Genomic DNA, 14,790 nt, shown 5'->3' on the forward strand with positions numbered 1-14,790 from the left:
CCTCCTAGCTGATGTGACTATGACCAGGAAGGCCACATTCCATGACAGGCAGAGGAGTAAGTAAGTCCCCAGTGGTTCAAATGGGAGAGGGCCAGGTTAAGGTCCCACACAGGAACAGACCGTCTAATCCGAGGATGTAGCCATTCCAGACCCTTGAGGAAACATTCAACCATGTTGAACCATGGGCTAGCGAATATAGATCGTCCAGATACCCCAGGATGGAAGGCTGAGATAGCAGCGAGATGTACCTCGATGGATGACGCTGCCAGGTGTGGTTGTTTCAGGTGCAGACGACATTCTAGAATGAGTAGTATAGGCACCTGGATTGGAGGCGTGGGCCGCTGGGCACACCAGCAAGTGAACCTCTTCCACTTAGAGAAGTGGCCCTGGTAGATGGTTTCCTGCTGCCACGTAGGAGCTCTCTTACTGGTTCCGAGCACAGAAGGTCCATGGGGTTTAACCATGAAGCTTCCACGCCATGAGATGGAGGGACTGGAGGTCCAGGTGATGAAGGCAACCGTGGTCCTGAGTGACCAGGTCGGGGTGGAGTAGTAATGTGATCGGGGTATCCACTGACAGCTCCAAGAGCATGGTGTATCACTGTTGTTGAGGCCATGCTGGGGCCACCAGAATTACCTTCCCTCTGTCCCTATGGATCTTGAGATGTACCTTGTGCACAAGAGGGAACAGAGGAAAGGCATACAACTTGTGGCCTCCCCAAGGTAGCAGAAATGTGTCCACAATCAAGCCAGGGCTGTGATTCTGGAAGGAGCAGAACACTGGGCACTTTCTGTTGCTTCGGGTGGCGAACAGATCCATCTGGGGAAATCCCCACCTTTGGAAGATGGAGTGTATGCCATCCAGACAGATGGACCACTTGTGGAGAAAGACTGCTACACTGGACATGCACTAGGTGAACACTCGGGGGCCATCAATAGACCGAATGGGAGGATCGTGAAATGATAATGTTTGTGATCAACCACAAACGGTAGGAATCGTCTGTGCACAGGACAAATAGCTATGTGAAAATATGTGTCTTTCATGTCAAGAGCGGTGTACCAGTTTCCCGGATCAAGGGAAGGGATGACTGTGCTCAGGGAGACAATGCAGAACTTCAACTTCACCATGAATTTGTTGAGCCCTCGGAGGTTTAGAATGGGTCTGAGACCCACCTTTGCCTTGGGGATTTGGAAATAGCGGGAATAGAATCCCTTGCCCCACAGCTCCTAAAAAAGCTCCTCCACCGCTGCTATGGTGAAGAGCACCCATACCTCCTGGATAAGGAGTTGCTTGTGAGAAGGGTCCCTGAAAAGAGACCGGGAAGGGGGGTGGAAGGGAGGGGAAGAGCAGAATTGGAGAGAATATTCCACTTCTACTGTGTGAAGAACCCAGAGGTCTGATGTTATTTGGAACCAAACACAGTAGAAGTGGGACAAGCGATTCATAAAACAAGAGGAAGGATCAGGTGCCATGGCGGGTGTGCCATCTTCAGGCGCACCTTGAAAAGGCCTACTTAGAGCCCAACGAAGGTTTGGTCGGTCCTTGACCCTGCCCAGAAGGGGGACTGGATGGTTTATGCTAGCCATTCATGCCCCTGCACTTATAAAAATCCTGCCTCAGCCAAGTAGGATATGGATGCTGCTGTTGCAGTTGGGGCTTGAAATATTTTCATTGGGTTGCTGGAGTGTGCGTGCCCAACAATATCAGTCACCCAGCAGTCCTTTAACCTGTGCAGCTTGGAGTCTGTTTGCTCCAAAAATAACCCTGCACCTTCAAATGATAGGTCACACAGGGTTTGCTGCAGCTCCGGGGGCAACCCGGACACCTGTAGCCATGATCTCCTCCTCATCGCTATTCCTAAGGAAAGGGTGCGGGCGGCCGAGTCCAACAAAGCCTGCAAAGAGATCTGCGCCGCTGCCTTCCCTTCATAGCTGAGAACTTGGCTCTGGAGCCTGGTGGAATTAGCTCCTTAACCTTCAACACAGAGCCCCATGAGTGGAAGTTATATCTACTGTGGATAGCTTGCTGGTTAGCTATCCTGAGCTGCAGGCCACCAGTTGTGTAAACCTTCCTGCTGAAAGGGTCCATCCTTTTCGACTCTTTAGATTTAGGGGCCAGCCCCTGCTGCCCCTGTCTCTCTTTCTGACACCACCAGAGAGCATGGTTGCAGGTCGAGAGAACAGCTACTCGTATCCCTTAGAGGGGACCAAGTACTTGCGCTCAACACCCCTGGCAGTAAGCGGCATTGAAGTAGGGGTCTGCCACTCTGCCACAGAGTCTTAATATTGCTCTGGATCATTTTTATTAGTGACAGAGCTACAAGGGATGCTCACTCTGGTGCAAGGATGTTGACCATGGGGTCCTCAGATTCAACCTCTTCCTGTAACCCCATGTTGCAGGTAATCCTCTGGAGAAGGTCCTGGTGGGCCCTGGGTCAATTGGAGGTAGGCCCGAGGTTGAAGCTCCTGCCACCGCCTCGACCAAGGATGAAGATGAGGAGGCCAATGGCAGAACGGGGTCCTCCTGGCCCTCTGGCTCCCTGACCTCTCCCGGATCAGTGTCTGGTACCTCTGTGGCAATCATAGCCATGGTGGCGGTAGCCTGGCCTTGCAATGGGTCTTGCCTCGGTGGCGACCTGGGCCAGTGGTGGGGATTGTGCCAAGGTCGCCTCAGATCCCCAGGGCATAGGCCAGTCCTTGGCTGGCTGGGGTGGTTGGTGCTCAGAGGCCACCAAGCGGGAGCCCTTGGAAAAAGAGCCCTGGGCCTGATGGTAAGCCCAGGGGGTCCAAAAGGGCCATTGTGCTGAAGGCTGCCAGAGGGGGTGCCATGGCATTGGAGCCTACCTCTGTCACCTGTCAGATCCATGGCGGCTGCAATGGGAATAGAAGGAATCACCGTCCGAGTCCGATGAGATGGATCTCAATCGTGATGACCATGCTGGAGCCAAAGGGGACTGCACCAGGGACCAGTGCCAAGCTGATGATGTGGAGGACTGGTGCCAAGGCACCCATGCCAGGGACTGGTGCAGGGAATTCTGTGCCGTGGATCAGTGCCAGTCCTCTCTCATAGCCAGGGATCGGTGCGCTCCGTCCTTGGTACCAGAGAAAGGGAGTGACATCCTACTGGTGTCGAGGAATCCCACATGGAATCTGGTGCCAGTGAGCAGTGCCTGGGCTATGGCGATCTGGAGCAGTACTGAGGTGAATGGTGCTGGGCAGGAGAGGATGATTGCTGCATCATGGCTGGCTTGCCTCTAGATGGCACTGGTCGCGGCGCCGCCGAAAGCTTATCTGTGACCACCAGGGGCTGAGGAGCCATCACGACAATTGAATCTCTGGCGGCTTCAAAAGTGTCCGAGGTGGAGAGTAGCTCTAACTCCTCCACCTGGCATTGCCCATCCAGGAAGTCACTGGGCGCTGGACTTGATAGTCCCTTCGGGGGAAGGGAAGTCGACGGCACCGACTCTTGCTGCTTGGGCGCCGGATGCTCCTTCAAGGGATGCACCGGTGCAGCAATTCCAGTTCCGCTGCTTTCGGCACTAGGGAGCGCCCCCTGTCAACTTTTCTGTGCCGCTTGTACGGCACCAGTGAAGCGAGCAGTGCCAGGTTGTCTCCTCAGCATGTGGTGCCGGAGAGCGCTGGTGCTGAGGGTCTCTTATATTAGAGTCCTTCTCAGCACTGCGTCATGTACCAATGCTGGGGCACTCTGTATGGACGCGCTTGGTGCCGGGTCCTGGTGTTCCACAGCAGACTGGGGACAAAGAGCAGATTCCATGAGCAACTGCTTAAGTTGGCAAAAAGAAAAGGAGGACTTGTGGCACCTTAGAGACTAACCAATTTATTAGAGCATAAGCTTTCGTGAGCTACAGCTCACTTCCTCAGATGCATATCGTGGAAATGCATCTGAGGAAGTGAGCTGTAGCTCACGAAAGCTTATGCTCTAATAAATTGGTTAGTCTCTAAGGTGCCACAAGTCCTCCTTTTCTTTTTGCGAATACAGACTAACACGGCTGCTACTCTGAAACCTGCTTAAGTTGGAAATTTCACTCCTTTTTAGTCCTTGGGCGGAAAGCTCTGCAGATCTTGCACCTTTCTGACTGGTGCGCCTCCCCTGGACACTTCAGACACAAGTCATGGGCTTACAGCAGGTTCTACATGGGCTTACTGCATAGGCTTACTGCAGGTTCTACAGGGTTTAAAGCCCTGGGCTCGTGGTATGCCCTAGAGCCCAAGAGGTGCGTGTGTGTTAAGGATTGGGGAAACCCCGCTCCCAACCTTACTATATATAAACTAACAATAAATACAACTAAACTAAACTAAAACTACGCTATGAAAAGAACGCTAAGGGAACCACTTGCTAGGCAAGCGATCGCCATTCCAACGGCTGTCACTGGTGGTAAGAAGGAACTGAGGAGGCATGGGGTCAGCAGAGTCCTATATCCAGTGCCGTGAAGGCGCCACTCCAGGGGGCTCCACAGCTGACCCGACAGGAACAGCTAAGGGAAAACTTTCCGACGACTGTGCACGCAGCACGCACACACCTGACTGGATTTGCACAACTAACTGAATACTTATGAGCACAATTTCACATTTTTCATGTGCCAACATGAGGTTTACATGTGTAACAGGTGTGTACACACAAATTTTGCATGCACATTACAGATGCCAATCTTTGACTTTAAGCCTCTAAAACTGTAACATTAATAATCCCCCTGTATTTGGAACGGTTGCTCTGAAGTCAGAAATACACCCACCCCCTGCTTTGGAATGGAATCGAGGGTTAAAGAAAGGGTTGCATCCATGTGCTACTAAGAATTCTGTACTCAAAGCAGAACTAAATCATCATAATGGCCAGTAACTTCCCCCAGGAAGGAAATCCTTTCAGAAGATACATCAGTATCTTGTGTAATTTTAGAATGTATCCAGGACAATTTATAGTGCCAATAATGCCAAGAGCTCTGCCACTGATGCTACTATATCATCAAATGTCCCCCATCACAAATCAAAGGTCAAGCAAAGCATTGTATGTGAAAAGGCATCCTTATACTTCAGGTTCTGTCAAAATACATCTTCCCTCAGTGTGTGTTCTAGCTGCTTTCTCTACTCCAGAGCTAGATAAATATCAGTGGTGTCATATGGACAGAAACAGCAAGTGCTTTAGAAACCTTCGGATGGAAAAGTGCTGTACAAGTGCAAGGTATCATTTAGGACAAGTGCTGAATAATGCAATGCTGGAAAAGTTATAGGGCCAGGTGATGTCAATCAGTATAGCTCCACTGAAATTGATGGAGCTACAGCAGTTCATACTAGCTGAGGATCTGGCATATAGATTTTAACTCTCTCTCAACAAATCAAACAGTGCAAGTAAAATATAAGTGACCCCAGTACAGAGGCAACAATGTTACACTGCAGAACGCATTTTTATTGATGAGAGTGAAATGTATGTAAATTTTATTAATGCAAAGTACACTTGAACCAATAAGTTCAAGGAAACTATTTTCTCCTTACAGCCTGGTTCAACTCTCAAAATTAACTGTGGGGAAATGGCACCTTATTATTCAGCAGATTTTTTCCCTGCACGTACTTGGAGTCGGGTCTGGGGAAGTGGGCTGGGTTCTATTTTGGCTTACAGATCATCAACAGAATTATTAACTAAGTTCCAACTGCAAGGCCAAATTCTGATCTTAGTTTCAACTGCACTACTCCACTCCGCACCAAAGGTTTACACAGGTGTAAGTGATGGTATAATTTTCCAAGAGCCCAGACTGAGGGAGTCTTGCATCAGCTTGTTACATAAGAACAGCATTATGCTACTGAAGAAATTCCCAGCACCTGCATACAATAGGTGCCTGCTTAGGACCTTGATTCTAGAAAGTTCACAGCACTGATAAAGAACCTGCACAGTAAATTCCTTAGAAGCCAAATTGGCCTCAGCATCAATAAAGTTCAGCACCTTATGTCTATGACTCCTTAAAGCCTAGTGCAGATTGTGGAGCATGACTTTTATGCCTCTTTAGCACAGACTTCTTTGGTCCCTGATTCATCCATATCTTGCCTCTCAACCTGAAAATATCCTACTCCGTCCCACCACAGTGGGAGGCGTTGATCTGAGGTCAGACCTGTGACTGAACTCATGAGATCTCCTCACTGAGGAAAGCATAGAGCCTCTGCTGCCTACTGAGCAGTGATCAGGGAATAGGCTTCCTCCAGGCAGGACAAACAGCAGGAACATACATATACCTCTGAGGACATATAACTCATGCTGCCCTCTTAGCTGGATTTTTGGAGGCCTGTCCAGGTCTGGCTTTGAGTACACAGAAAAGTTTCTTCTGTGTATTTTTTAGGTTTGTCAGCACAAATAGCCTCACATTAACACATAAAATGCTTTTTTCCCCCTCTTTATCTTGAGTCTTATCCTGCTATAATTAATCCACTTAGTATAGCTGATCCACTTAGTATAGCTGTACTTCAGAATGAGTTAAACTGCTACAGGGTTCTTGTGGATGCATTCCCATATCAAATTAACTATAATGCTTCAGGTAGTCCTCCCAGCGTTTTTCAACACTGCACTGCTTCATATCTGAATTGACCAGTCTGGTTACCCATGTGCTCTTCACTGTTGTGGGATTATCTAGCTAGATGTCTCTCCTCCGTTTAAATGCTGACACACCCCAAGTGTACTAATTTGTGATGCCTACTCACATAGTTCACAGTCTCTAAGTCCATTACACCCTATGGTCTGTGCTTCCCTATGGTCTTGTCAGGAGATACTGGATGTCCCTGCCTCCTGGGCAGAAGAGAACATTTAGTCTCATCTTTCCAGTAGTCACTGGAATGTCAAGATCTAGCAGAGCAGATGCAGAAGGGGTACTTCCAGAAGACATGTCAATGCTGCACTGAAGAGCAGTGGCAGAATTTAAAAACAAAAAGATCAAAAAACAAAACCAACACTCCGGTAATGCTCCCACTACATGTGCAGACTATGAGGAGCTTCCTGAGAAGAAGCAAAGAAACTGGTATACATTGGTCAGTTTAACCATGGCCCACAATGAAGCAGACATACCTTCAGAAACCACACAGGCAAAAATAGACCCTGACCAGAAGGATATTTCTTGAGACAGCCAAAATCTCTTTATATGCACAAACAGCCAGCTAGCAATTCAGCTGGAAATGCCACTAGAGACCTAGTCAGAGCGCCAGAGTGACAATGCTGCTCATCCAGTATGATTTTGGGTATATCTATGCAGCAGACAGACACCTACTGCTGGCTCATGCCAGCTGACTCGAGCTCACAGGTGCTCGGGCTGTGAGGCTGTTTCATTGCTATGTAGACTTAGAGGCTCGGGCTCCAGCCCAAGCCCTAGGACCATCCCACCTCACAGGGTCCTAAAGCCTGCGCTCCAGCCCAAGCCTGGAACTCTCCACAGCAATGAAACAACCTCACAGCCTGAGCCACAGGTCAGCCATAGATTTTTCTTTGCTGTGTAAACATACCCTTAGGGTCCAGAATAAAAAAAATGGCGTTAGCAGGTTACCACAAGCTAAACAGTTATGGTCATAACTAGCTACTGAACTATAAAATACTTTAACAGTAAAAGATAAGGGAGTTTGGGATACCCCTTCAACACCAATAGTGCTGCAGAGAGAGTCCCTGCACCTGCAACCAGTCATGACAAGAAATGTACTGAGGAAGTTAGAGCCACAAAGCCCTTACTCAACCCCATTTCAGAACGTTTGGTGCCACAAGACTGTATTCATGGGGCCCCATTGAGCAGTGCTCTCCAGAAGGCTCTCAAGGCTCAACAGCATCAGAAGTTGCATCCTGCAAGTGGAAACATGCAAACGCCAACTCAAAGAAGACAAAAAGAAGAGGAGTACTTGTGGCACCTTAAGAGACTAACCAATTTATTTGAGCATAAGCTTTCGTGAGCTACAGCTCACTTCATCGGATGCATCTGATGAAGTGAGCTGTAGCTCACGAAAGCTTATGCTCAAATAAACTGGTTAGTCTCTAAGGTGCCACAAGTACTCCTTTTCTTTTTGCGAATACAGACTAACACGGCTGTTACTCTGAAACCTGTCAAAGACGACAGACATTTGTCACACAGCAATTTGTGTGCATCCCAAAAACCCCTGCAATAAAATTAGAAATCAATAGCAAATAGCAGAAAACCTCGACCAGGCACTGAATACAAAAAAACATTTGTACCATTGATTTTAAAAGTGCCTAACCCAAGGAAGCTTCCAAGGGATGCTGAGAGAGTAAAGCAAGCTGCTTGCATTGAAGACATCCTCCCTACTTTTTTTAAAAAAGGGAAAAGATATTAATAGATTTTCAATGCAAGAAGAAAAACTGAAACCCACACCAAATTCTCCTGGTAATAACAGCTTTCTGAAAAAGCCCAACTATTAATATAACAGGGACATCCATCAATCAAACTCAAAGCAAGTATTTTCAAAGCTAAAAACGGAGCAGGCAAACATCTGCTTTTTGCAAGCGATGCACTTAAAGCAAAGAATGTGATAAATTATTGCAAGTCTAGGTCTGAACTAATCATCTTCCCCTCTGGATGATCAAACTGTGCGAGTGTGGGGGTAGCCATCCCAATCCACAAACATATTGCCATAGTACTGTAATTTGTGCTCAATAGATTGCAGGGGAGAGGGACGTACAGGCACATTTCGTTTAAAAACCGAGGAAAAAAATTCCTCAGTCACTCTCAGGATCTACCTAACATTGGACAAGCATATGAGAAGATGGTGGTAGGTTTTGATTTTAGGGGTCCTTTAAAACGAGAAGATCTCAACTTTTAAGAATCGGTTCTCATTATTAAAGTTAAAGGTGTTCACATTAACACCTTCCCGCCCTCCACCTTCTCTGAACCAATCTAAGTCCCTGCTTACATTAAAAGTAATATTAGGGTAACATTAAGCAAGATAAGGTGAATATAAACTTGTACCTTTTTTGTTTTAGTTTCTTCCTCTCCCTGAAGGGCTTTACATTTATTAAGATCAATTCTCCCCTTGTTGTCTGCAATCACTCTCTCACGGCTCTGATCTCTGTAGACCCTTTTCAGTTCAGTTCCCTTCTCCTATATGTGTGCTCTCCCCTCTGATTCTCATGCTGTCAGCAAACAGTTGAGTTTATACCAAAGAAACACCCAACAAAGAAAGTAAGGAAGAATGTAGAAGTGCTTCAGATTTTTCTTTTTTTAAGTTTGTGGTCAAAATAAATTCTAGAGACACTTAAAGTGCTAGACTCAGCTAGTATTAGCTGTAATCATCACCGCTTAAAGCGATTACCTACATTGAAAAGTAACACTGTAAGAGGACATCGTAGGGTTCTGTGTTTTTCATTTCTCAATGATTTCCACATCACGGCACTCTGCTTACAATTAATAAACATGCTTTTTCCAGTTGCCAGCATGGCAAACTCAGCTTGTGATCTGAAACTGGAGTTTCTTCCTCTATCTTCACCAGTTGTAAAGGTTCTGCCAGCTGAATTTTGCCTTTTGTCTTCGCTGAATTTAGTGGGGATTGCACAGGTGTGACTGACTGAAAATTCTGTTGACAATGGTGCACAAGGAGGAATAGAAACAGCTCACTCTCGCTGAGCTAGGTTGGCTCTGTAGGGCTAACAGGAGTACAGAATATATTTTTATCACTAATTGCAGATCTGATTCCAATACAGTCAAGAAGCAGAGCTAGTGAGTAAGAAGATGCATTTATATATAGTCATTTTTCAGAGTAGAACTGCATTTTGAAATTGCCAGAAGCTTCACTGTTGTGAGAGAAGCAGTTCCATGGAACATCTAGAAGGGCTTGGAGAATCAGTGGTTCGCACATCAACATTTGAGGGCTGCTGCTCTAAGCCTTTACCTAAATACAGCAGAACACATCATTAGGTTAATTTCCACTTTTTGGTAAACTTCTGTACATGCATTATCTGGACTTGGGAGAGGAGAGAAATAACCTGAGACTAGACTTAATTATTTTTAGATAACAAGGGCCAAATTCTAATATCGCTTACAGATGATGTAAATCTGGAAGAACTTCATTTCTTTCTCTGGAGTTATCCCAGATTTACACCACTGCTGAGCAGACTCTAGCCCATGCGATGTGGCATTCACTCCTGCGGGACCTCTGCCACAGCCCAGCCTTACCATTTTTCAAGCAACTGAAATTCTCCTCTTTCAGAACTTTTGTCTGTTTCACTTACCATTGTCTGCTAAGTTTGGTGCCCATGTAATCAGCTTTCAGTCCTTTATCTGGCTTTGACGTGATCCATCTTGCAATGATTTTGTGGTTTATTGTGTGACCATTAACTGTTTGTACAATGTTCTGGGTGCCTCTGCTTTATAAAATCATCATTGTTACAATTACCTAATAGAATATACAGCAACAGTTTCCCAATTTCTCCCTCACTTAGTGACACATACTATACCTTGGGGGAGCATCTTGTAACCCCCATAATCCTCATCTGTATCTAATAGTGACATTGCATACAAAGCATCCTACGTGGGGTATCAGGGAAAAGGTTATGATCAGCTGAAAGTCACTGTTCTATCTGAATACGTGTATCTTTAGTGCATATGAAGTTATGAGATTCTGTTGTATGGTTGTCACTAAAACATGCTGTAAATTGGGGAATCAGCCTGATATTAGCTTCCCAGAGACAACAGCAAAGAGAGAAACCAACGCCCGGGTAAGGTGTCAAACAACCATCAACAGCCATTGTCCAGCAAGGGAGCTACAATTCAATGACTCAACAGGCACAGGCACCGACTTCCCCTCTGCCGCCTGGGTGCTTGACCCCCCAACCCCCCTTGGCCCCGCTGCTGCACCGTCCTCACCCCACCCCAATTCCACCCCCTTCCCCAAAGTTCCTGCCCCTACTCCGCCTCTTCTCCACCTCCTCCTCCCTTCCGGAAAGTCCTAAGCACTGCCAAACAGCTGTTAGGCAGTGGGCAGGAAGCACTTGGAGGGAAGGAGAGTAGCGGAGATGCGCCACACTCAGGAAGGGGCATGAGAAAAATCAGATTTTGTGCTCTCCAAGCATCTAATCTACATCAATTTCTTATACACTAATAGTGACAACTCAATACAACATAAATTAAGACTCAGAGATGAGAGTAAGAAACAGTGACTCAGTGGGAAAAGATCCAGTTCTTAATCATGGAATAGTGGGAACAAAACAATGTTAAAATATGTTTTAGAAATTTTTATAATCTGTACTGGTCACTACAGAAAATGAAAGATTAGGTCTGAGATCAACACATTTCTGTTACAAGTGTCAAAACCACATAGGAGATTTAATCCACATGCTGTGAGACTGTGTGTGGTCACACATACATCTTGAGAAAAGACAACAGGGAAATTATCATTCTGGACATGGGTTATATGTCAGGCTAAATGATACTTCTGTTCTGCAGGACACTTAATCAAGGAAGGCAATCGGGATGCAGACTGAATCAATGGTGCCAGAGAGGATAATTTTAGAAGCATTGGTAAGACAGTGCTTCCCCAACAGAAGTGAACGGATGACAAAGACTGAAACTTTGGTGAGAAAATTGGACAAAATAGAGGACATATATTTGAAGATGGCATAGAATTCACTTATTAATTATATCGATGTGTGAAATTATGTCATACAACTGCAGTGGTGGAAAAAAATTCTATATACAGCTTGATCCTGCAGAACACAAACGTGAAGTGTTGTGCATATAAACATAGGTTTAATAAGTGATGATCAGAATACTGAGAACAGGTGAATTTGAGCCTGCATTAACATGAGTAGTAATTCTGTGTAGTCACCAAGTTATTCCTGCCTAGCAGCATGAGCGAGGTCTAAGTGGGCAGCATGAAACTAAATGCTTTATTACATGCTAAGAATTGTACTTAATTCTTGTCTTCTGAAACACCCCCATTCTTCCCCACCCCGCCTTTTTTTTAAAACCATTATGTACTTGGAAACAAGGGAGATGCAGCGGCTGGAGACTTCTTACAGCTCATGGCAAAGGACTGTGCCTGGGGCCTAATCCAAAACTCACTGAAGAAAATGAAGTTAATGGAAAGACTCCCAGTGGGCTTTGGATCAAACCTCATGTGCTCAATCTGATCACACTTTAGAATATAAAGACCTTTTGCCCCCTGCAAGGACCTTCAGGATTGAAGCTGTACTAAAGGTTCTACCGGAAACTATGCAGTGAGATGCTTTGAAGGCTTTCAGATGAGACAAATTAATTTAATCCAGGAAAGAAGTGTTAGGTGCTTTTGAAAATTTTACTCCAAGTAATTTAGAGTCTTTTGAAATTTTTTACCCATAATCTCTGCTAAAATACATAATTATAGAAAAATATAACAACCCTGGAAGCAGTGCACTAAATGATTGTTTTGATTTGGAAGGATGAAGCTCATGCTGGGGTGTGTCCCACAATACCTTCCCCTTTGGTGCAATCTAGTGCATTCCTTTTTCAACGCATCTTAGGGGCAAGGGATAACGGTCATCCCAAACAAAGGCGACACAGCAATATTTTAAGAGGTTATAAATCAGAAGCAGTGTCAAACCTCCCCAACCACTACCCCACACCTGGCTTCCACTCCAACACTGTCCTCCCAGTTTACACAACTGAAAAAAGCAAAAGATAAACTGAATGATTAAGAATTAAAAAAACACAATCTTTTGGTGCTGAAGAAAATCTATTAGGGGAAAGAATATAATGGGGGCTTTACCTGAGTAAAGGTTTCAGGATTTGATCACAAGTTCACCTTGCTATTGATCAATCTTGTTGCTCCATTCAAACAGGAAAATATTAGTGAAGTATAATAGACAAGTGCAATAATGTACAGTAATACAAACAGGGTGAAGAGAGAATCAGTCAGATGAAGTCACTATTGGTACATAATTGTGCTGAGTGTGTTCCTACAGACTGGTAAACCAATACCACCGTGGTAGTACTGTGCTTAGTAGGCTGATGCTTAGACTTGGCAAAATTAACATAAGGACGACTTTGCCAATCCCTACTTTGCTAATCCACACTTTGGGTGGGGGGCACAGATTTAAAGTTGTTTCAACTACTTCTCAGCAAAGGTTTAATAGCAGAAACAGCACAGTGCTGAGGTCTCACTTTACTGATTCTAAAAATAAATAAATGGTGCACATTATGAAAAATCATAAATAATTAACACAAAGCTACGCTTTTCATATTAAATGAATAAAGTACTTTTTATGATGCAGGAACCTTGCTTTTTTATTGTGTGTGTTCAGTTACTAACAAAAAATTCAGCCACTTGCAAAGGTAATTCACAGTGGGAATCAGTAATGTGCAACTATAGTTATTTTCTGTTCTGGAAAAGGTCTGTTTGGGGCTTAATTGCCTATTTGTGGTAGATGTTTCAGATAGAATGGCTTCAGTCTAGGCAGATGCCAATCAACGGTACTTGTAACTTATCAGAAATCCAAAGGCTGTGCCCAATTTGCAAAAAATGAAGAAGACAGAAGCCACCACTTTTATATATTGGTGCGGCCAACAGAGACTATTAATTCAGTAGCCAAATGCAAGTTTTTGCCAATACCTTGTTTTAGTGTCCGCACAGTGGTTTTTTTTGTGGATTCTGACTTTCTAGACTAAATTCAAAGAAACTGCTCATCACTGTTGAGCATTTTGTAATAGGAGTACTTATTACCATTCCCCTCATGATTCACAAGCCAGGTGACACTTAAACCATAAGAACATGCATACAGGGTCAGACCAAAGGTCCATCTAGCCCAGTATCCTGTCTTCCAACAGTGGCCAATGCCAGGTGCCCCAGAGGGAATGAACAGAACAGGTAATCATCAAGTGATCCATCCCATCACCCATTCCCAGTTTCTGGCAAACAGAGGCTAAGAACACCATCCCTGCCCATCCTGCCTAACGGCCATTGATGAACCTATCCTCCTCAAATTTATCTAGTTCTTTTTTGAACCCTGTTATAGTCTTGGCCTTTACAACATCCTCTGGCAAGAAGTTCCACAGGTTGACTGTGCATTGTGTGAAAAAATACTTCCTTTTGTTTGTTTTAAACCAGCTGCCTATTAATTTAATTTGATGACCTCTAGTTCTCATGTTATGAGAAAGAGTAAACAAACACTTCCTTATTTATTTTCTCCACACCAGTCATGATTTTATAGACCTCTGTCATATCCCCTCTCTGTCATCTTTTTTCCAAGCTGAAAAGTCCAAGTCTCTCTTCATATGGAAGCCATTCCATACCCCTAATCATTTTTGTTGCCCTTTTCTGAACCTTTCCCAATTCCAATATATATTTTTGAAATGGAACAAACACATCTGCACAGTTCAAGATGTGGGCGCACCATGAATTTATATAGAGGCAATATGATTATTATCTATCCCTTTCCTAATGATTCCCAACATTCTGGTCACTTTTTGACTGCCGCTGCACATTGGATCGATGTTTTCAGAGAACTATCCACAATGACTCCAAGATCTCGTTCTTGAGTGGTAACAGCTAATTTAGACCCCATGATTTTATAGGTATAGGTGGGATTGTTTTCCCATGTGCATTATGCTGCATTTATCAACACTGAATTTCATCTGCCATTTTGTTGACCAGTCACCTAGTTTTGTGAGATGCTTTTGTAGCTCTTCACAGTCTGCTTGGGACTTAACTATCTTGAGTAGTTTTGTATCATCTTCATATTTTTCCTACTCCTTTTTCCAGATCATTTATGAATATGTTGAATAGGACTGGACCCAGTTCAGATCCCTGGGCGTAAACAATATTTACC

At 44.8% G+C, this 14,790-nt stretch overlaps 1 protein-coding gene across 3 annotated transcripts in view; it reads right to left on the minus strand.

Moving 5' to 3' along the window:
- SIL1 (SIL1 nucleotide exchange factor) overlaps window positions 1–14,790 on the minus strand; it is a 229,016-nt gene that overhangs the window by 133,190 nt on the left and 81,036 nt on the right. The gene's annotated exons all lie outside the window — the stretch shown is intronic.

Source organism: Lepidochelys olivacea (genome assembly GCF_965140295.1).
Source record: "Lepidochelys olivacea isolate rLepOli2 genome assembly, chromosome: 8".
NCBI lineage: Eukaryota > Metazoa > Chordata > Testudines > Cheloniidae > Lepidochelys > Lepidochelys olivacea.